The sequence below is a fragment of the Theropithecus gelada genome, chromosome 8, assembly GCF_003255815.1.
Source record: "Theropithecus gelada isolate Dixy chromosome 8, Tgel_1.0, whole genome shotgun sequence".
Classification (NCBI taxonomy): Eukaryota; Metazoa; Chordata; class Mammalia; order Primates; family Cercopithecidae; genus Theropithecus; species Theropithecus gelada.
In genome coordinates this window covers 87050554-87075404 of record NC_037676.1, presented here as the reverse complement: position 1 = coordinate 87075404, position 24851 = coordinate 87050554, and the positions used below count along the sequence as shown (strand labels likewise).

At 36.8% G+C, this 24851-nt stretch overlaps 1 protein-coding gene and 1 non-coding gene across 22 annotated transcripts in view; one reads left to right on the top strand and one right to left on the bottom strand.

The window, feature by feature from the left end:
- The window catches only part of RALYL (RALY RNA binding protein like), a 757987-nt gene that overhangs the window by 269328 nt on the left and 463808 nt on the right, over positions 1–24851 (bottom strand). The gene's annotated exons all lie outside the window — the stretch shown is intronic.
- Positions 9070–9176, top strand: LOC112630938. The gene has a single exon (XR_003121043.1). It is a non-coding gene; the product is annotated as a U6 spliceosomal RNA (small nuclear RNA).

The following is a 24851-nucleotide window of genomic DNA, read 5'->3' as shown; positions in this document are numbered from 1 at the left end:
TAAAAAGAATTACCTTTGAAGTACTTTTAAAGTACTGTGTAATCATCCAGAGTATACAACTTGGCCTTTGGAAGAAGTAGGAAGAGCCAGAGAGAACTACAAAAGAATGCTGCGTTTAGGTAATGTTGAAAGATAGGGCAGTCACAGCCAATATCATACTAAATGGGCAAAAGCTGGAAGCATTCCCCTTGAAAACTAGCACCAGACAAGGATGCCCTCTCTCACCACTTCTATTCAATATAGTATTGGAAGTTCCAGCCAGGGCAATCAGGCAAGAGAAAGAAATAAAGGCATTCAAATAGAGAGGAAGTCAAACTATCCCTGTTGGCAGATGACATGATCCTATATCTAGAAAACCCCATTGTCTCAGCCCAAAAGCTTCTTAAGCTAATAAGCAACTTCAGCACACAGCAAAGCCTCAGGATACAAAATCAATGTGAAAAAATTACTAGCATTCTTATACACCAACAACAGTCAAGCCAAGAGCCAAATAAGAAACGAACGCCCATTCACAATTGTCACAAAAAGGATAAAATATTTAGGAATACAGCTAATTAGGAAGGTGAAAGATCACTACAAAGTGAACTACAAACCACTGCTCAAAGAAATCAGAGATCACACAAATTTTAAAAATTCCATATTCATGGATAAGAAGTATCAATTTCATGAAAATAGCAATTTGTAGATTCAGTGCAATTCACATTAAACTACCATTGCCATTCTTCACAGAATTAGAAAAAATTATTTTAAAATTCTTATGAAACTGAAAGGGAACCCAAATTGTCAAGGCAATCCTAAACAAAAGAAACAAAACTGGAGGCATCACACTACCCAACTTCAAACTATACTACAGGGCTAGACTAACCAAAGCAGCATGGTACTAGTGTAAGAACAGACACACAGACCAATGAAACAGAATAGAAAACCCAGAAATAAGACTGTACACCTACAATTATCTGATCTTTGACAAACCCAACAAAAGCAAGCAATGAGGAAAATATTCCCCATTCAATAAATTGTGCTGGGATAATAGGCTAGCTATATGCAGAAGATTGAAACTGGACCCCTTCCTTACAACATATACAAAAATCAACTCAAGGTTGATTTTAAATGTAAAATGTAAAACTGAAACCTATAAAAATCCTAGAAGACAACCTAGGCAATACCATTTAAGATATAGCTATAAGCAAAAATTTCTTGACAAAGACACCAAAAGCAATTGCAACAAAAGCAAAAATTGAAAAAATGAGATTGAATTAAACTAAAGAGCTTCAGCATAGCAAAAGAAACTATCAACAGAGTAAACAGACAACCTAAAGAATGGGAGAAAATTTTTGCAGTTTACCCATCTGACAAAGGTCTAATATTCAGCATCTAAAGGAACTAAACACATTTACAATAAAATGAACAATCCCATTAAAAAGTAGGAAAATAACTGAACAAACACTTTTCAAAAGAAGACATACATGTGGCCACCAAGCATATGACAAAAAGCTTAGCATCACCGATCATGCAAATCAAAATCACAATGAGATACCATCTAACACCAGTCAGAATAACTACTATGAAAAACTCAAAAAATAACATGCTGGCAAGGTGGTGGAGAAAAAGGAACACTTATACACTGCTGGAAAGAGTGTAAATTAATTCAGCCTTTGTGGAAGACAGTGTAGATTCTCCGCAGATTTGACTAGTGCAATTACATGAACATATTTACAAAAACTGGAACTTTTTGGTTGATATGGTTTGGTTGTGTCCTCACCCAAATCTCCTCTTGAACTGTAGCTCCCACAATCCCCACATGTCATGGGAGGGACCTGGTGGGAGGTAACTGCATCATGGGGGCAGGTTTTCCTGTGTTGTTCTCATGATAGTGAAGAAGTCTCATGAGAACTGAAGGTTTTATAAAGGGCAGTTCCCCTGTACATGCTCTCTTGCCTGCCATGTAAGATGTGCCCTTGCTCCTCCTTTGCCTTCTGCCATGATTGTAAGACCTCCCCAGCCATGTGGAACTGTGAGTCCATTAAACCTCTTTTTCTTTATAAGTTACCCACTCTTGGGTATTTCTTCATAGCAATATGAAAATGGACTAATACAGTAAATTGGTACTAAGTAGTGGGGTGCTGCTGTAAAGATACCCAAAAATGTGGAAGTGACTTTGGAACTCGGTAACAGGCAGAGGTTGGAACAGTTGGAGGACTCAGAAGAAGACAGGAAAATGTGGAAATGTTTGGAACTTCCTAAAAACTTGAAGGGCTCATAAGACAAGATGTGGGAAAGTTTGAAACTTCCTAGAGAATTGCTGAATGGCTGTGACCAAAATGCTGATAATGATATAGACAATAAAGTCCAGGCTGAGGTGGACTCTGATGGAGATGAGGAACTTGTAGAGAAATGGAGTAAAAGTGACTCCTGTTAAGCTTTAGCAATGACACTGGTAGCATTTGACCCTGCCCTAGAGATCTGTGAAAATTTGAACTTGAGAGAGATGATTTAGGTTATCTGGTGGAAGAAATGTCTAAACAGAAAAGCATTAGAGATGTGACTTGGGTGCTCTTTAAAGCATTCAGTTTTATTCTTTCACAAAGACATGGTTTGGAACTGGAACTTAAGTTTAAAAGGGAAGCAGAGCATAAAACTTTGGAAAATTTACAGCCTGACAATGCAATAGAAAAGAAAAACCCATATTCTGAGGAGAAAATCAAGCTGGCTGCAGAAATTTGCATAAGTAATGAGGAGTAAATGTTAATTGCCAAGACAATGGGGAAAATGTCTCCAGGGCATGTCAAAGACCTTCTCAGTAGCCCCTCCCATCACAGGCCCAGAGGCCTAGAAGGAAAATATTGCTTTGTGGGCTGGGCTCAGGCCTCTACTGCTGTGTGTAGCCTAGGTACTTGGTGTACTGTGTCCTGGCTGCTCCAGTCTTGACTAAACTGTGCCAAGGTACAGCTCAGGCCAGGGCTTCAGAGCGCAGGAGCCCCAAGCCTTGGCAGCTTTCATGTGGTGTTGAGCCTGTGAGTGCACAGAAGTAACGAATTGAAGTTTGGGAGCCTCTGCCTAGATTTCAGAGGCTGTATGGAAACGCCTGGATGTTCAGGCAGAAGTTTGCTGCAGGGGTGGGGCCCTCATTGAGAACCTCTGACAGGGCAGAGTGGAAGGGGAAATGTGGGGTTAGAGCTCCCCTCCCAACACAGTCCCCACTGGGACACTGCTTAGTGGAGCTGCAAGAAGAGGGCCACCATCATTCAGACCCCAGAATGGTAGATCCACCAACAGCTTGCACTGTGTATGTGGAAAAGACACACACACTCAATGCCTGCCCATTACAGCAGCCAGGAGGGAGGGCTGTATCCCACAAAGCCACAGGGACAGAGCTGGCCAAGACTGTGGGAGCCCACCTCTTGCATCAGCATGACCTGGATGTGAGACATAGTGTCAAAGGAGATCATTTTGAAGCTTCAAGATTTGACTGCCCCGCCGGATTTCGGACTGACATAGGGTCTATAGACCCTTTGTTTTGGCCAATTTCTCCCATTTGGACATGTATTTACCCAATGCAGGTATCCCCATTGTATATAGGAAGTAACTAACTTGCTTTTGATTTTACAGGCTCATAAACAGAAGGAACTAGCCTTATCTCAGATGAAATTTTGAAATGTGGGACTTTGAGTTAATGATGAAATGAGTTAAGACTTTGGGGGACTGTTAGGAAGGCATGATTGGATTTGAAATGTGAGGATATGAGATTTGATAGGGGCCAGGGGCAGAATGATATGATTTGGCTGTGTTGTCATCCAAATCTCATCTTGAATTATAGCTCCCATAATCCCCATGTGTCTTGAGAGGGACCCAGTGGGAGGTAATTGAACCATGGGGGTGGGCTTTCCCATGCTGTTCTCATGATAGTGATTAACCCTCATGAGATCTGGTGGTTTTATAAAGGGCAGTTTCCCTGCACACACACTCTTGCCTGCTGCCATGTAAAACATACCTTTGCTCCTCCTTCACCTTCCACCATGATTATGAGGACTTCCCAGCTATGTGGAAATGTGACTCCATTAAACCTCTTTTACTTTATAAATTACCCAGCCTTGGATATTTCTTTATAGCCATGTGAAGAATTACATAATACATTGGTATAAGACATTGTGACATTTTTTACATAATTTTTATAATCATTACTTTGAGGGAGATCAGATGTCTGACATTTCTCTTTCTCAAGGGATAGTCAACAGAAATTGCTAATTTGCATACAAGCACTGTGTTCAATATGAGTTGAATGTGCAGCGGAAAGAGTTGTGTAACTCCTCAAGTGGGAAAAGTATAAAAAACAACAAAAGAGCTTTGAAGTCCTTCATGTGTAATTTTAGGGGAAAAATATTAAAAGTGATCCTTGGCAGAGTGTCCATGACCAGGATCCCATTATCAGTGGGAAATTAGTACAAGAGGTGGGCAGTTATTATTAGTGTTTTTTTGTTTTTGTTTTTGTTTTTTCCCAGCATGAAATAGTCAGAGAAGATGCCTTAAAATGAAGAAAACATAACAAAACAAAAAAACCCTGCTTCAGAGGAACAAGCTCTCAAGAATTTTGATGTCAAATAAGCAAGAATCAGCACCAATCCCCTTGGGGTTGTTTTGAGACTAAATTAAGAAAGATGAATATAAAGAGAGACTGAAAAGACTAGGAATCAGTGGAAATGAGCACTTCTAGTTTGCAAACTGCTCTATTTACAAAGAGGTGCATCAAATAGCAAAATACTTGGTGTTTGATTGAAAATAAATTAAGTTATGCTTACTTTAATAAGTAGATAATTTTAGAGAATTTTTCATTTACAAAGCTATGGTATGAATCTAGGGCAGGAGTTGGACACACCTTCTCCATTAGTAATGGAAGTACACCATTTACTTGAGGTCTGGACTGTAAAAAGTGAATGGCCATCTTATATGATAGGGTGTTTTGAATCCTTGACATTTGCTGTGGACAGACTTGATCAAAAGCATGCTCAGCTCCACAATCTTAAGCAAATTAATGCAGGAACAGAAAACCAAATATCACATGCTCTCACTTATAAATGGGAGTTAAACACTGAGCACACATGGACATAAAGATGGGAACAACAGACACTGTGGACTACTAGAGTGGGGAGAGAGGGAAAAGATTGTGGGCTGAAAAACTAACTATTGGGGACTATGCTCACAACCTGGATGCAATATACCCATGTAACAAACCTGCACAGGTACCCCCTCTATCTAAAATAAAAGTTGAAATTTTAAAAATGCTCAGAAGCACATGGGTGTTCCAAAATGGTAATGCCCAAATGGCCCTGCCCAAGCCCAGAATCTATTCATGATCAACTAGTGTCAACATTTAGTGAAAGGGATGAATACCGAATTACTTTGGTTTAACACAGAGTCAAAGTGTACCCAGTGAGATGGACTGTGCAGTGGTGATCTGACAAAATCAACACTAGGCTGAAAGTTGTGGCTGTGAATCTTAGTTATCTATTACTGTATTACATCATTTCAAAGGGTGGGACCAAGTTTTATTTTTCTATGAGTATCTTGAAAGACAAATGAATATAATAGGCCTTGATAATCATTCAGTAAATGATTATGAATGAATGGATAGATGGATGGATGGGATGGATGGATGGATATGTTGTTGAACACTTAACCTCAATAGCTCTCCTGTAAATTATCTGACATTTACCAGTAAATTTTTTGGATTCTTGATTGTCTACTTTTTATGTTCTGTAATTTTTTTAAAAAAATCCTTTAGGCCGGGCGCGGTGGCTCAAGCCTGTAATCCCAGCACTTTGGGAGGCCGAGACAGGCGGATCACGAGGTCAGGAGATCGAGACCATCCTGGCTAACACGGTGAAACCCTGTCTCTACTAAAAAATACAAAAAAAAAAAAAAATTAGCCGGGCGAGGTGGCGGGCGCCTGTAGTCCCAGCTACTCGGGAGGCTGAGGCAGGAGAATGGCGTGAACCCGGGAGGCGGAGCTTGCAGTGAGCTGAGATCCGGCCACTGCACTCCAGTCTGGGCGGCAGAGCTAGACTCCGTCTCAAAAAAAAAAAAAAAAAATCCTTTAATATCCTTCCCTGTCTTATCAGGTTATTTCTGAGCTCTAACTACCCTACTTTGGTCTCACTCCATTATTGACCAAGCTCTAATAATAGTCATCATAAGCAAAATTATGTTGTCATCTTTAAATCCTTCCTCACATCCACTCACCAGAATGACTGTTCTATTTGTACAATGTCTCAGTAATACATGCCTTTCTAATGCCAACTGTAATTACCCAAGTTTAGATAATAACTTTGTAAGTGACCTTGCTACCCCAACAAACTGACTCAAAGTGTCTTCTCAGCATAATGCTGGAACTCCCACCCATTCTATACTCTAACCACCTGGATCTACTACTACCTTTCCACTTTTAAATCACTGAGTCTTTGTCTTTATTACAGGTGTTCTGTTTTAAATAATGCCCCAAGTCCCCACCCCCTGTTACATACATACACACACACCAAAGTTTTATTCCTTTAAGACCTTTACCAAAACTCACTCCATGACTATTTCTCTTTTTCACTCAGGCAGAATTTATTACTTTCTTGCTCTGGGCTCCAACAATAGCATTCATTACTCTATTGAAATAAGCTGAAGGACAATGTGAAATAAGGTTTTAATCCTGTTTGAATCCCTTAAACTAGCATAGTGACTATTCAGTAAGCATTTCCTGATTATCATATACCTTGACAGACACAGAATGCCATGAAATGAAGTGGTAATTTATAAAACGATTGCCTGCCATTATCACACACTTCTTCATCATCAAAGGAGTTAAGTCATGGAGGAAACAGTCTATAAACAGATGCCTTAGAGGATTAAAAATAGTAATGAAAAAGAATTTTAAAAGGCTGTTGTCTCTATGGCATGATTTTCCTGCAGACCACCATGCACTCCTCAGCCTATGTGGAAGGTCCATTTTCTTGCTCATTATCAGAAAAGCACTGCCATCCTCCCTAGGTTATATAACTCTAGGCAAGTTTTCAGATTGATTCCCTAAACACCAGCTCCCACTAAGTTACTTGTTGGGCTGACTGGTTCTCAGTGTAGATCAGGAATGGTATAAGATATATTGGTTACATTCTATCATACCGGAAACAAGGAAGTTATCAGTGATGACCGAGGTCAAGTCTAAAGTTCTCTGGAGCCAATCTGAAGTGGTTGTCATTGATCAAAGTTGGGATTATTCAGGGAAAAAAATTGTAATGGACTGAAGAGATTAATTTTTAAAAACATGAGTTCACAATAACAGGAAAAATCCTTCAGCAGTCTACTTTAACTGATATTTAAGTACCAACTTATCATTTTGAAAACCGATAAAGAAGCAAGCCTTTATCTTGATTTTCTTATATTCACTGTACTGCAGCATAACTAGTCAATCAGAGAAGTTTCTCTTCACAGAAAATTGTGGCAAATAAATTAAGAAGGAGTAAAAGAAAATAACCACTTAAAGTCCTTGACAAAATACTGGATTTAGGGGATGAAAATAATGGTCCATAAAATCCAAAAGGACACTTAAAACAGGTAGCATGCATCTCTTGATGGAAGTACTCAACATTACCTATGAAGTATTCCAGCCCATACTCGAACCTGAATGTGAACAAGTCTCTAGACTTAGCTAACAGTTTATAGGAAATCCAAGAGGCAAAGAGGAAAAAAAAAAGTAAACATAAATAGAAGGTCAAAATAAGCAAAAATTCCATAGGACAAATTCCCTGTTTTCTTCTGCAAATGAATTAAATGGCAAAACAGAAAAGAGAAAAAGGAACTTCTTCCTTTTGTTTTAAAATCCCATGCCCAGCTTCCTCACTTTTAAGTAACTGAAATTTACCCTCACAATGTTGCACTTATCATTCAGGAATGTAATCACAGATTACTTGTCTTTCCTAATGATACGGCAGAAGTAATGTCTTGTTAATTTCGTATTAGCAACTACCACCAGAGTGCCCAGCACACAGTTCATAACAGGTGCTCAATGAATGTTTGCAGAATAAATAAATGAATAAACTCCAAGCACCATCAACTTGTCCTTTATCTCAATGTTATGATTCATTTTCTTCTTACTACGTCTGGGAGTATGAAGCAAGAGGACCTCAGTGGAAGAAAGGTGGCACAGAAAAGTTTTCATTTGACCTCAGATAAAGGTTTACAAAGCTTGCTCTTTATGAGTATTTTCAGTATTTGTTACACATTAGTACCTCCTGGGAAAATTTTAAAAATACATATGGCTGGTCCCATAACCAGACATGTTGATGTATTTGCTTTTGAATGGGACCCAGAAACAATATTGTTTTGTAACTCTTCAGTTGGCACAAATGCAGGGCCAGGATAAATAGCTCTGCATCATTTTCAATGCCTTTCCATTCCACATGTCTCTCAAACTCTAACCTCCCAGAAGTACAGAGTTCTTTTTTATACCTGCAGATTCTAGTGCAGAGCCTGGTTCATTGTTAAATATTTATCTTTGTGTGTGCCTGTATACATGTGTGTGCCTATATACATGTGTGTGCACATGTATGCTCATTTTCATATGCATATTTTGTTCACATGAATAAATATGAAGGCCCTTTTTCAATAGTGCATCTTCACTATGGTCTCAGAAGTAAGAGACTCAGGTCATGAAGCCAATAACAAGCAAAACAGGCTAGTATTTCAGAGCAATGTAAAAATATGTTATGGTGGTTAGATACATACATTAAAGCTGACTCTTCATGCAAGAATAGAGCCAACCTTGGTTGGCAGAATCAAAGATCTGTTATCTTTGTTTTAATGACAAAACATATACAGATCTAAAAGTATATCAATACCTGAACCATTAGGGTGATTGTTAGTTCTCTATGTGATAAGACCAATATATATCCAGAAAATACTAGATAAAATAACAAGTGGTCTAGTATTGTCTTTTTTGTTGTTGTTGACAGATTTTTTAGTATGATCTTTTATTTGATGATATAAGAGAGATGAAAAATAGTTTAGATGCCTTAGTCAAGACTTGTGTTTGTGCTTGCTTCAGCAGCACATATACTAAAACTGAAATGATACAGAGAAGATTAGCATGGCCCCTGCGCAAGGATTACATGCAAATTTGTGAAGTGTTCTGCATTTCTCCAGGAGTTGGATTTTGAAAAACAATAATAAAATAGACTTCTAGCTAGCTAATAAAGAAGAGAAAAGAGAAGATTCAAATATACACAATCAGAAATGATAAGGGGATATCACCACTGATGCCACAGAAATACAAACAACCATTAGAGAATACTATAAACACCTCTATGCACATAAACTAGAAAATCTAGAGGAAACGGATAAATTCTTGGACACATACACCCTCCCAAGACTGAAGCAGGAAGAAACTGAATCCCTGACTAGACCAATAATGAGTTCTGAAATTGAGGCAGTAATAAGAAGCTACAAACACAAAAACAGCCCAGGACCAGACAAATATTACTAGAGGTACAAAGAAGAGCTAGTACCATTCCTACTGAAATTATTCCAAAAAATTGAAAAGGAGGGACTCCTCCCTAACTCATTCTGTGAGGCCAGAATCATCCTGATAAAAAAAAAAAATAGCTGGTAGAGATACAACAAAAAAGGAAAACTTCGGGCCAATATTCCTGATGAAGATCAATGCAAAAATCCTCCACAAAATACTGGCAAACCAAATCCAGCCACACATCAAAAGGCTTATCCACCACGATCAAAGAGACTTCATGCCCAGGATGCAAGGTTGGTTCAACATACACAAATAAATAAATGTGATTCATCACATAAACGGGACTAAAGACAAAAACAACATGATTATCTCAATAGATGCCAAAAAAGCCTTCAATAAAATTCAACATCTCTTCATGTTAAAAACTCTCAGTAAACTAGGTATTGAAGGAACATACCTCAAAATCATAAGAGTCATATATGATAGACCCACAACCAATATCATAGTGAACAGGCAAAAGCTGGAAGCATTCCCCTTGAAAACTGGCATAAGACAAGGATGCCCTTTCACCACTTCTATTCAAGATAGGATTGGAAGTTCTGGCCAGGAGAATCAGGCAAAAGAAAGAAGTAAAGGCATTCAAGTAGAAGGAGAGGAAGTCAAATCATCCCTGTTTTTAGATGACACGATCCTATATCTAGAAAACTCCATCATCTCACCCTAAAAGCTTCTTAAGTTGATAAGCAACTTCAGCAAAGTCTCATATGCAAAATCAATATTCAGAAATCACTAACATTCAGATACACCAACAACAGTCAGGCCAAGAGCCTGATCAGGAATGAACTCCCATTCACAATTGCTACAAAAAGAATAAAATACCTAGGAATACAGCTAAGCAGGGAAGTGAAAGATCTCTACGAGGAGGACCACAAAACCACTGCTAAAAGACATCAGAGATCACACAAACAAATGGAAACACATTCCATGCTCATGGATAGGAAGAATCAATATCATGAAAATAGCCATACTGTCCAAGGGAATTTATAGATTCAATGCAATTCTCATTAAACTACCACTGACATTCTTCACAGAACTAGAAAAAAAGCTATTTTAAAATTCATATAGAACGAAAAAAGAACCTGAATAGTCAAGGCAATCCAAAGGGAAAAAAAAAAAAAGGGGGCTGGAGGTATCACACACACGCTACCTGACTTCAAACTATGCTACGGTGCTAGAGTAACCAAAGCAGCATGGTGCTGGTACAAAGACACAAAGATCAATGGAACAAAATAGAGAACCCAGAAATAAGTCCACACACCTACAACCATCTGATCTTCGACAAACCTGACCAAAGCAAGCAATAGGAAAAGGATTCCCTATTTAATAAATGGTGCTGAGATAACTGGTTAGCCATATGCAGAAGATTGAAACTGGACCCCTTCCTTACACCATATAGAAAAATCAATTCAGGATGGATGAAAGACCTAAATGTAAAACCCCAAACAAAAAATCCTAGAAGAAAACCTAGGCAATAACATTCAGGACATAGGCACACCAAAGATTTCATGATGAAGATGCCAAAAGCAATTGCAACAAAAGCAAAAATTGAACAATGGGAGCTAATTAAACTAAAGAGCTTCTGCACAGCCAAGGAAACTATCATCAGAGTGAATGGACAGCCTAGAGAATGGAAGAACATTTTTGCAATCTACCCATCGGACAAAGGTCTAATATCCAGTGTCTACAAGGAATGTAAACAATTTTACAATTAAAAAAACAACTCCATTAAAAAGTGGGCAAAGGACATGACCCAACATTTCTCAAAAGAAGACATAAATGCAGCCAACAAACATGAAAAAAAGCTCGACATCACTGATCATTAGAGAAATGCAAATAAAGCCACAATTAAATACCATCACACAGTAGTCAGAATGGCTATTATCAAAAAGCCAAAAAACAACAGATGCTGGTGAGGTTGTGGAGAAAAAGGAACACTTTTGTCGGTGGGAGTGTAAATTTGTTCAGCCACTGTGGAAGACAATGTGGTGACTCCTCAAAGACCTAGAGGCAGAAATACCATTCCATCCAGCAATCTCATTACTGGTTATATAAATAAAGGAATATAAATCATTCTATTATAAAGATACATGCACACGTATGTTAATTGCAGCACTTTTCACAACAGCAAAGTCATGGAATCAACCCAAATGCCCACCAATGATAGATTGGATGAAGAAAATATAGTACATATATACCATGGAATACTACGCAGCCATAGAAAAGAACAAGATCATGTCCTTTGCAGGTACACGGATGGAGCTGGAAGCCATTATCCTTGGCAAACTAACGCAGGAACAGAAAACCAAACACCACATATTCTCACTTATTAGTGGGAGCTGTACAATGAGAACACATGGACACAGGGAAGAGAACAACCCACACTGGAGCCTGTTGGAGGGTGAGAGGAGGGAGAACATCAGTAAAAATAGCTAGTGGATGCTGTGCTTAATCTTTAGGTGATGGAATGATCTGTGCAGCTAATCACCATGGCACATGTTTAACTAGGTAACAAACTTGCATATCCTGCACAGGTATCCCTGAACTTAAAAGTTCAAAATCCAAAAAGTAAATAAAAATTATATATGCATTTTATACACCATTTTATATAAATAAGTAGTAACAGATTAATTGTGGATGCCTATATATTACCTGAAACTATATTAAAATACATTTCTATAATTTGATCCAAAAAGATTTTTTTATTTTGAAAAGTTTCAAACATATACAAAAGTCAAGAGATTGGTATAATGATTACCATGTGTTCAATATCCAGTTTAAACAATTATGAGCTCAGACAGCCTTGTTTCATGTACTTTCCAGCCTCGTATTATTTTGAACCAAATCTCAGACATTATCATAAGCCTCTCATCATATGTATGTAAATAGTATTTCTTTGTTTAAACAAAATCAAAATACTATCATATCTAAAAATATTAAAATTATGTCTTAATTTCATAAAATCATTATTAAATTACCTTGATTGTCCTCAAAATATTTTTCTTTATATGTTGTTCAAATACAGATCCAAATAAGATCTATAAACTGATCAAGCACCTAAAGCATATATGAGTGTGAATGTGTCATAGAGTGTAAGAAGTGAAGTTTTCAGAAGCAAGGTAGCAAATGAAATCACATTCTTTCCATGAAGCCCATTAAGCCGGGTGAAAGAGTTTGAGCATTATACGGAGAGCAGTGAGAATCCACTGAAATACTTTAAAGATTGAGACATGAGCATATTTAAGAGGCAAATAAATTGAATGAATATTAAGGGAGCTAGAAAAAAGGTCACATGTTGAATTGTGGGTTTCATAGCTTTCGAACTGTTTTATGTATTGTCTATTTTTCTGTGAGAACTAAATTTGGAGGTCTTTAAATATTATGAGAAGATACCTTAAATCTCAACAACTATAAGAAGTATGGGACCACAAGGAAAAAAAAAAAAAAAGAAAAAACAGTAACAAAAATGTGACTATGACTAAGTAGAGCTGGTTCCAGCTCAAAGAAATGTGAAAAAGGGGTTTTGCAGAATTCCTTTGACACTGCCAGGCCAGTTTATCTGGGAAGAAAAGAGGCAAAAAGAAGAAATAAATGACATGGACTTAGGTGGATCTTCCTTTTGTTTACTAAAAACTGTATGTAATGAAAACTATGTCAAAAACCTATTGCCATAAATTAAAGCCATGACTATATCAAAATAATTCAGAGAATCTAGAAAGTAAACATGGATTAAATTCAAGGAAGAAGAATGAAGATATTGTTACAATAATAAAAAGTACATTTGATTTGAAAGCCTAGTTATTAAGACAGTACTACACATACTGTATAATCAACAATAAAGATTCGTTATCCAAAATTTATACAGCAAAAATGGAAGAGAATGAAAGAGCAGAATGAAATTGATTTATCAGAGGAGTGGGTGATTTTGACTGATATACCTTACCCTATGGTATATCAAAGAGGGCAAAAATAGTAATAATTTATAGTTTCTCTATATATTAATAATAATGTGGGCCAGGTGCAGTGGCTCTTGTCTATAAACCCAGCAACTTGGGAGGCCAAGCCGGGCGGATCACGAGGTCAGGAGATGGAGACCATTCTGGCTAACACGGTGAAACCCCGTATCTACTAAAAATACAAAAAAATTAGCCAGGCATGGTGGCGGGAGCCTGTAGTCCTGGCTACTCCGGAGGCTGAGGCAGGAGAATGGCGTGAACCTGGAAGGCGGAGCTTGCAGTGAGCCGAGATCGCGCCACTGCACTCCAGCCTGCGCAACAGAGAGAGACTCAGTCTCAAAAGAACAAATAAATAAATAAAAATAATAATGTTAAGACATTTTATATGTATATGAATATACTAAATTCTACATCCTGAAAATAGAATACAAACTTTCTTTTCAAATTCTCTTGGGAATACATTCAAAATTTGTTCTATATTAAGTCTCAATATAACTTCAGTGAATTCCACATTTACACATAATATATACCTTGCTTTTTGGTAACAATATCAAAGTAGAAGTTAAATTTTAAAAATAGAATCCCCCTCAAAAGGCATCTTTAAGTTGAAAACCTTTAAACTGGGGAAAAGCAAAAAAATTGAAGAATATCTAAACATAATAGTTGGAAAACATGAAAAACCACAATATGAAATGTGGAAATAAAATATAAACTATGAAATGATTCACTATAAGAAAGTTTATTGTCTTAAATGCTAAACATTGAAATAGGAAAATATAAATTAACTATTAAATTAAAAAAGCAAAATAAATACCTCTAATGAGACAGGAGGAAAAGTTAACCAAGATAAAAGCAGAAATTAATGACATTTAGAAGGTATGAACAGAGTAAACCTAATACAAATCAAGCATATGGTTATGTGAAAGAACTGATAACATAAACTACTTAATAAACTAATTCGGACACAAAAAGAGAAATAAAAAAGTAATATTAATGAAATAATGAGAAAATTCAATTAACTCAGTTCTCAACTTTATGTACATAAATTTGAAAATTCAGGACAAATATCTTTTCTTCAAAAGGGATGCTACATTCAAACAGACCAACTGTAGTAGAATAAATTGAGAAAATTGTAAAGTGCCATGCCTACATCACTTCAAACTTAACCACCTACCAAACATTCGTGGAATAGATACTTCTACTATTCTTCAAATTGTTATTCTATTATTCTCTCCCTATTGGTAACTAGTGTAAATCAGAATAATATACTTAAACCTCTATTTCTTGTCCTATTCATATAGACAGTATTTACTGATTTCTAACTTTACCTTTTAATGATACTAGTAATCCTATTCTCTTTCACTACTTTTCACCTTCAACTTCAAAATATTGGTTATCTATAATTTTAATTTTTGATTAATATGGGGATCATATGCATTCATTCGTAGCCTTGTAGTCACAAATCCTCCAAATTTCAACAGGTTGAATATAAAAGGCAAAAAGCAATACATGATATTCGTGTTACTGTGACTAGGTAAAGCCACATGATCATATTTCCTTTCTAGCAGTTTGCCTTGAGCCTCCATCCAGTCCTAGCCCATGATCACATATTTTATAGCCTTTCTTTTATTTTCTTGTATTTGCTACCTCTCTGCCAAGTTCTTCTGATGTCTAACCTTATTATTAAACTGCTTAGGTCCCCTTTAAGGAAGAGCCTGCCTCAGCAGCTGGCAGTGCTGCAATAAACTACCTTTCTTCATCAAACAGCCTTTTCTGATTGCCTCCCATTGACCAAAGGCATACTCTTCAGGGGTGGCCCTCATCTGATGTCTGATCCAGGGAGGGGTACAATGGCTCTCTCACATTTGGCCTAATGGGAACACTGCAGACAGACCCCATCAACTCCAGAACTTCCTCTGGGTCAGCTTAAGATGTTGATGTTGCATCACAGTACCACTTCTCTCTCTGCCTGATGCTACTTCCCCACACCCCTTTTTAAAAGGTGTTGATGTCTACAGAGTTTCTAATAAACATTCTACAATCTAATTTCCATCTCAGTGTCTGTGTCCTGAAGAACCCACTCTGCAACAATGCTGTTTTAGTCTAACTAGCTCCTTGGTCAGTAACCTGGAAATATGCCATTAAACATTACGCCTAAACAGCCTGAAACCACTAGCACCGAAGAAAAATCTGTCCCACTTGTAGTAAGCTGTCTTCCCTGGAAACCAGTCATAGTCAACCTAGCAATGCTCCTTTCAGTTTTTTTGTTTTTGTTTTTTTTCTATTAGAGAGCCTTGTCTTTTCACGGCAGCCATATCCAGCTGCAAACTGAGACAAAAGGCAAAAGGCGAGTTTGGCTTAATATGAGACTGAGATGTAGTTTCCTCCTTTTTCCCTACCCCAATTCCTCTTTCAATAAGTCCCCTCTTCTCTCAACACCATATCTGACAAGCTCTAGCCACAGACTATCAACCTGGGTTTTTCTTTTACTTCACTTTTCCTTATTTATATCTTTTTATAAGTGTAAGGGTCATATACAAAGAAGCTTCATCTCCAAGCAGACAGACCATCAGCTCTGGATTGTGAGTTTTCCACTCGGGCTATCTGTTTATCCATCATCTTACATAAACTGTTGGAACCGTGTTCTATCAGATCACTAGTACTGATGACTCAGTTGTTCCTCAGCACACTTACTGCTAAACTACATGGTTTATCCACAATTTCCCTGTGATAACATCTCATCTAGAGCTAGATCCACAATTTCCTGGATCTCCCATCTTCTTTCTTGATTTATTCCCCCAGTTTTAGAGAAGACTTCCTCAAGTGGTCTCTTTGCCCTTCTATTATTAGAGTGTTCTTTCTCTGATCTGTTTTTTCACTTGACTTTCTTCCGCCAAAGTTTTATCTTGTAGAAATCTATTGAAGGTATTCATCTGCAGATAGATGCTTTCCTATTCTCTTTGAACTCGCTAATGTATATCCTATAAAGTCCCTTTACTAATGCACTGTTTGAGGAGAAAGGTATGCACATGAGTGCTTTCTGTAAGCCTCAACAAGAAGTATTCTAAGTTTCAGTTGAGAGTAAGACTTGGATTCTAGGAAGGAAGAGAAGCTTTCTTTTAACTGCAGTTCTACTGAGCTGTGGAAATTTTTACTTTGAAAGCATACTCCTTTGTTTTTTAGTAAAAGAAAACTAATTTGATAAATGGACAAATACTAAACAAGCAACTACTACATTCCAGACACTATTCTGGATGGTTTTTAAAGGATACAAGAGATGGAGAAAAATCCAAAACCTGTTATGCAATTTGAAAAGGAAATTGCCATTGCGACAGAACAGCAATTTCTGGATTTGTTACTATACACTAGATCTGTGGAAGCCTAGAGCTTTTTGGTCTGTTTCAAAAGTAAAATAAAAACAATCTTTACAATGTCAGCAGCTGAAATTTCTTATATTCATGTAATGTGGGCTTTGAATAATTTTTTATCATTATATAAAATCTGAATCAGCTGCTTAAAGTGAGCTCATTTTGCCTCATAAAACATTTTTTCCATTGTCCCATGTGTTTTAGAATGATTCCAGCTATAAAATTATAATAATCATAATCAAACAAAATGGAAAAGTTTCCAGGCTACTTTGGATATTTAATGGGAAAATAGCCAGTTGATTTATCTCATATGGCTTCTTAAACCCAGTGCATTTTAAAATATATTTTTTTCTCATTTTATATACATTTCAAGTATATTTATCTCAGATAGATAATGCTTTAACTTTAACAATTACACTAATTATCAAGAAATCTACACTCAATTTGGGGTAACTTGGTATATTTGTATTAACTTTTCAAGTATGATAATAAAACGTTGGATCTGGAAGAGGTGGTGAAACAAATAAAGGCACTTAACACTTTGTGAATGCTCACTGTTTACCAAACATCATGAACCTGGATTCTAAAACTCTGGTTTTCTTGTTATAAAATCAGAATATGAATATCTCATCTCATAAAGTGTGAATGAGGACTGAGTGTGCCTAACTCACAGTCAGTAATCAGTCAGGGATATTATTTCCCTCTATATTTACATCTTTATGGATTAATTTAAACGAGTCTGGTCATATTCCTCTGAGTAGAAAACACTATTTCAAGAAGACAACTATTTTTCAAGGTTGCCAAAAGAGTTGCTGATCAATATTTGTCTATCAAAGGAGAACCTCAATAATATGAGAAAGGGACTTGTCTTGGGGTCTGCAGAATTAGCTCTACAAAGACACATGGTATAACTAAAAGGAAACTGAGCTGTGCGCTCAATCGGGGTGAAAACCAATCTTGTACTTTTGTAATCAGTTACACTGCAAATATGTCCTCTTGCATATAAAAACAAAACAAAACAAAACAAACAAACAAAAATAACTGACTTTGGTTATGAACTTACCCCGTATACCCTTCTGTAACTGCGAGAAAGGCAAATTATGAAATTCATTTCCAGTATATAGCATCATTTTCAGCTTTGGTGAGATATATGCCATAAGGTATTAACCATTGCTGGTTCTCTGTAATGCATAAGATCTTAAAAGTAACTAAACAAGGTTGCTGATTCAGGGGATACTATTGTTAATTTCTGAAACATACTTCCAGCAATTGAGACAAACTGTCATCTCTAAGCTGAAATTCAGCTTATTTGCAATCTATTTCTTCATTCTATTTGTCAAGTTATATTTATTGAGGATGTACAGTATGGCAGACACTGTGGTATATATTGCAGTAAAAAGACCCCAAACACTTCCCCACTAAATGGAAACAAAAAATCCATTTCACAAGGGATTAATCATCAGAATATAAAGAGCTCAAATGACTCTATAGGAAAAAAAAATCTAATAATCTTTGGCCGTGGTGCATGTCTGTAATTCTAGCACTTTGGAAGGCCAAGGCTGGTGGATCACTTGAGGTCAGGAGTTCAAGAGCAGCCTGGCAACCTGCAAAACCCCATCTCTACTAAAAATACAAAAATTAGCTGGGCATGGTGGTATGCGCCTGTAGTCCCAACTACTCGGGAGGCTGAGGCAGGAGAATCACTTGAACCTGGAAGGCGGTAGTTACAGTGAGCCAAAATTGCACCACTGCACTCCAGCTTGGGCAAGAGAGTGAGACTGCCTCAAAAAAAACAAAAACGAAAACAAAAAACAAACAAAAAACAACAACAAAAAACCCTAATAATCTGATTTAAAAAGGGGCAAAAGATCTGAACAGACATTTCTCAAAAGAAGACATACAAATGGCAAACAGGAATATGAAAAGGTGCTCCACATCACTGATCTTCAGAGAAATGCAAATCAAAACTACAATAAGATATTGTCTCAATCCAGTCAAAATGACTTTTACCCAAAAGCTAGGCAATAACAAATCCTGGTGAGGATGTAGCAAAAAGGGAACCCTCGTACACTGTTGGTGGGAATATAAATTAGAACAACCACTATGAAGAAGAGTTTGGAGGTTCCTCAAAAAACTGAAAATAGACCCACCATATGATCCAGCAATCCCACTACTAGGTATATATACCCAAAAAGAAAGGAAATTGGTATATGGAAGAGGTATCAGTATTCTCTTGTTTACTGCAGCACCATTCACAATAGCTAAGATTTGGAAGCAGCTGAAGTGTCCATAAATTAATAAATTAAATTATGAATTTAATTTATGAATTAATAAAGAAAATGTGTGGGCCGGGCACGGTGGCTCAAGCCTGTAATCCCAGCACTTTGGGAGGCCGAGGTGGGTGGATCACGAGGTCAGGAGATCGAGACCACCCTGGCTAACATGGTGAAACCTCGTCTCTACTAAAAATACAAAAAACTAGCCGGGCGAGGTGGCAGGCGCCTGTAGTCCCAGCTACTCGGAGGCTGAGGCGGGAGAATGGCGTGAACCCGGGAGGCGAAGCTTGCAGTGAGCCGAGATTGCGCCACTGCACTCCAGCCTGGGAGACACAGCGAGACTCCGTCTCAAAAAAAAAAAAAAAAAAAAAAGAAAAGAAAATGTGGTACATACACACAATGAAGTACAATTTAGCCACAGAGAAAAATGAGATCGTTTTTGCAACAACATAGATGGAACTTGAGGTCACTATGTTAAGTGACATAAGCCAGGCACAGAAAGACAAACGTTGCATGTCCTCACTTACTTGTGGAACTAAATATTAAAACAATTGAACTCATGGAGATATAAAATAGAAGGATAGTTACCAGAGGCAGGGAAAGAGCAGTGGTGGTAGGAAGTGGGGATGATTAATGGGTACAGAAAATAATTAGAATGAATAAGAGCTAGTATTTGGTAACACAACAGGATGACTACAGTCAACAATAATTTATTGTACATTTAAAAATAAGTAACAGTATAATTGGATTGTTTGTAATACAACAAAATGATAAATGCTTGAGTGGATGGATATCCCATTTACCCTGATGTGATTATTGGACATCATATGTCTGTATCAAAATATCTCATGTACCATACATATATGTGGCACATGATATATACATATGGTACATGAGATATACATATAGGTTGGTGATGGTGGTTTGTTTTGTTTTAATTTTATATATGTACATGGTGGTGGTGGTGGTTTGTTTTAATTTTTGTAGATACATATATATACTATATATGTAACATATGTGTATATATTTTTTGATATCTACTATATGTGTGTGTATATATGTGTGTGTGTGTTTACATATACATATACTATGTATCCACAAACATTAACACAAAACAAACCACCACCACCACCAAAAAAGCAAAATACAAACCCTGTTCTCAGTGGGCTTATCTTTTAGAGAGGCAGACAGAGAGTAAGTTAAATCAATAAGCGTAAAATAAGGTATGTTAGAAAGTGTAAGTTCTATGGAGAATATTAAAGTAAAAATACTATATATTAGTGAATATTAAAGTAAAAAAGTTAAAAAAATTTTACTTTAATATTCTCCATAGAACTTACACATTCTAACACACCTTATTTTATGGAGGTCTGTTAGGAGGTCTGTTTTATGGTGGGATGTTAGGAGGTATGTTTTATGGAGGAATGGGGAAAAATAAGGTGTGTGGTAATGGGGCTTTTGCTGTTTAAATCTGATTAATCAGAGATCTCCACTAGAAGATGACATTTTGGCAAAGACCTGAAGGAAAGAAGGAAGCCGTTGGGAAATGAGAGGGGAAAGTATACCAAGTAGAGGGATTGGCAATTGCAAAGGCCCTATGAGAGAATGGAGCTTAATATGCTTCAGGAAATCAAGGAAGCTACTGACTGGCTGAAACAGAATGAGTAAAAGAAAAGTAGGTGGTGAGGTCCAGAATGTGTATGTGTATGTGTGTATGTGTGTGTGTGTGCGCATTGCATGTGTAGCTCTATAGGCTATGTAGGTGCTTTTTGCCCTCATCCTCAGCTTGTGTATATTTATGTAGAGATAGATTTGTTGATATTTTCTTAGAACTCTTTTGACTAGTAATAACCTATTTTGTTGAATATTGGTTTTTTAAAAAGTGGCATATAATTAAAAGCATCTGAAGATGAGTAGTTTTATTAATCAATCTTACCCAGGGGCAAATTCTTTCTAAAGAAAGCATGTGTGCAGCATGCATAACTTTCTAATATTATACTCTGGTACTCACTCTCAAGTTTCATATCCCATTCGTTCGTTTGTTGTTTTCAGCATTGGACTAACTGGTGAACACAGTGAGATTTATGTAAGTGTCCTGGAGACATTAACTTGAATAGATGTTCAAGTTCTCTATTTTTCGTTAAGCATTTAAAGTGGAAACCACATTTCTAGTTTTCCAGTAAATTGATGCAATGTCTGAATCTTGATTAAATAATCCTGGTTTCTTAGTGTGGTCTAGAGTGACCATAAAATTTATCATCCAAATGAGACACTTCGGAAGAGGACAAATGCTAAGCCGGATAGGCAACAGTCAGAACTGTCCCAGACAACCAGATAAATGGGCCCCAGAGATAGACTGGGCAAGAGTTTTGGTGGTAAGCAGACCAAGAATTGAATCATAGCCTTACCTCTTACTCCCTTTATGGACTTAAACATATTATACAGCCTGTTTTAGATTCATAATGTGGGGTTATAAAACCTAACTCACTGTTGTTTACAAGGATTTATTCAGATGAAAAAACATACATGTCTAGTACAGAGCCATTTCAAAAATGGGATCTAAGCAAAGATAGGAACATAGGAAGAATTATGTTCAATTATTGTAAAAGTTATTGACAGGGGATTGCTATAATACTTTCCTGGGTGAAGTTACTCTAAGGCCCTAGCAGCATAGAACTATCATTACTCAGTGAGTATCAAAGAGACTAGCAGGAGTTCTGAGCATCCTGTGGCAAAAATAATAGTGCAATCATTTAACTCAAATCATACCAATTGAAGCGATGGAATCATCAAATATAGTATCCATTATACTTACTATTAGAACAGTAAACCTTATAGCAGAGAGATAATTTCTAAGTTTTTAGGTATCAGACTGATTGATTTAAAATGCTAAGTTTGATAACAAAAGTTTCTTTGGAGGAAGAGATTTATATTCTTACCCTCCTCTTACAATTATGGTCCAGTGCTGTGCCTACTTGTAGAAACACATTTGGCAGCAAATTGTCTTATACTTAAGATTTCTATGCATAATCACAGGGACTGGAATCCTTATGAGGCATTTTAGGCCTTTGGATTTAATAATATGTTCAATTTTCATGTCAAATAAAAATGTGAGGATTCTGGCAAAAGATTCTATCTTTACGCAAAGGCCTGTTGAAATATTCTCATTTTCTCAGATTCAAGATATTTGGACGTTTTTTCTACTCTTTTAAACTATCCTAATCCAACTGACCCGCTCTTTTCTTTCCCAGGCTTTATCTACAGAATCTGATAGTCTGTTCCTTTTCAACAATTGGCTCAATACATTACCGACTTTGCTCCAAATCTAACTCAATAACTATCTTTATTTCCTCATCTTTCTCTCAAACATCCATTTCTCTTAAGTTTTTTCATAGAACACGTTGTATGAAATGATAATTTTTGATAGTCACCTTAAATTTAGTCAATTTCCATAGTCTGTAAAGTACACCAAATGACCTATTTATGTATTCTGTTGCTTTTTTTTGACATTTTAAACTTTTCAAGATGAAATAAATTCAAATGCTGTGTTTATCCTATGGAAAGCATTTGCCTCTATCCCTAAATTTAATGGCTGCCAAAACCTGGAGGTTGAAGTAAATTTCTGTGTTTCAGCAAATTTCCCTATTTGTCTCATAATTAGGATTGAATTTAGTTATAAGTATTTTATTTTCACTGTTTGTGTGTAGAAATAAGCAATCTAATATTGTGGTTCCATACAAGTTATTAACTATAGCATAAATATTAACTATATTAACTGTATTATTAACAGTTATGGCATTTATATCATGCTATCCGTACAGCCAGGCATTGGTCTAAATAAATTTTAGAATGTTAAAGATTAACATAGTCTGTAACCTGAAGGGATTTATAAAAGAGTTTTGGTGACAACATATGCAATCCTTATGTGAACCCAAGAAATGAGTGAATATGATTAATTAATAAGCTTTTTATAAAAATAACACAAAGGGAGGGAGGTCTTGAGAAGATAACACTGTGAGAGATTAATTCAACAAATGTTTACTCAATGAATGAGCACCATGTGGTGTTATGCTTAAAGGGATGATAAATAGACTATAATTTTCCATCCAGAAGAACAAACTCCAAAGGATTTGGTGAGAAAATCTTCTCAGATAGGTAGATGGAACCACCATGTATTCCCTGTATCACTTTTGTTAAGATATTATACTATTATTAAAACTATGTTATATATACACAATACACATATATATTCATAACTCAATGCATTGAATATAAATTCAAATAATGTATTAATTTTATCAAAATGCTTAAGACATCCTTTTTATGATTATAAAACATGAGAATTAAATATTTTCCTCTTTTGAAATTTATACACTTAAACATTTTAATAAGATGCATGATGATTTATTCCATGTGTAGTAATATGAATATACTATAAAGTTTTAGATTTTTCTTACATTAGTAGCTCACCACATGTGAAAAATGTTTAGCATGGTCAGGGAAAAAGGTATCAGAATCATTGGACAAAAGATTATCTTCAGCAAACTAATTCCAGCCTTGTAGTGAAAAGTAACCCTCTGGCACCATCTATTGACTGCATTGCTTTACTTTCTAATCAAACCACATGCAGATTAGTACTGAATGAATAAAACATAAACTTTTCTTCCTCATTTTTTGTTGATGATAGGGAGCCTGAGCCATGGATGCTGACAGCAGTTGATGAATTAAGATATATTGGCAAATTTATGCGGCACCCTTAGAATCTGATGTTTTCTAATTACTAATTAATCACTAATGAAAACTTGCTTTAATGTGTCTGCAGGAGTCTACCTCCACAGGTGATATACTGGAATGTTTAATCAGAGACCAAAATGATCTTTGCCAGAATTAATTGGCAATGTCGTGTGTGTGTGTGTGTGTGTGCGCGCGCGTGTATGCACATGCTTAAGCATTTAAACTCTGCTGGAGAGTCCCTGACATAATATTCTGTGGTACTAACTTTAAACCTGGACATTGAAAAGACAGCTATGCAAAGAGCACCCATTAGCTCCCACTGTATAGGGAAATACTTTGACACGGACCATTTAATATAATCCTTCCCCAAATTACAGATGAGGAAATTAGGTACAAAACGGTTAAGAACCTTGCAGTAACTCACATCTTCCAGGATTTTCATTCAAATGTCACTTTTTCAGTAAGCTCTTTCATAGCTGTCTTTCCTAAAATTCTGAACATCTCTCCAGCACTCCTTATCCTTCTTTCCTGTTTAGTAATGATCACTATAATATACTGTGACTTTTGCTTACATATCATGTTTCTTGCGTATCTCCCTCCATGGAATGAAAGCTTCATGACACCAGGAGTTTTATCAGTTTTCTTCAAGAGAAAGGTGAGTACTGGCCGGGCGCGGTGGCTCAAGCCTGTAATCCCAGCACTTTGGGAGGCCGAGGCGGGTGGATCATGAGGTCAGGAGATCGAGACCATTCTGGCTAACACGATGAAACCCCGTCTCTACTAAAAAATACAAAAAACTAGCCGGGCGAGGTGGCGGGCGCCTGTAGTCCCAGCTACTCCGGAGGCTGAGGCAGGAGAATGGCGTAAACCCGGGAGACGGAGCTTGCAGTGAGCTGAGATCCGGCCACTGCACTCCAGCCTGGGTGACAGAGCGAGACTCCGTCTCAAAAAAAAAAAA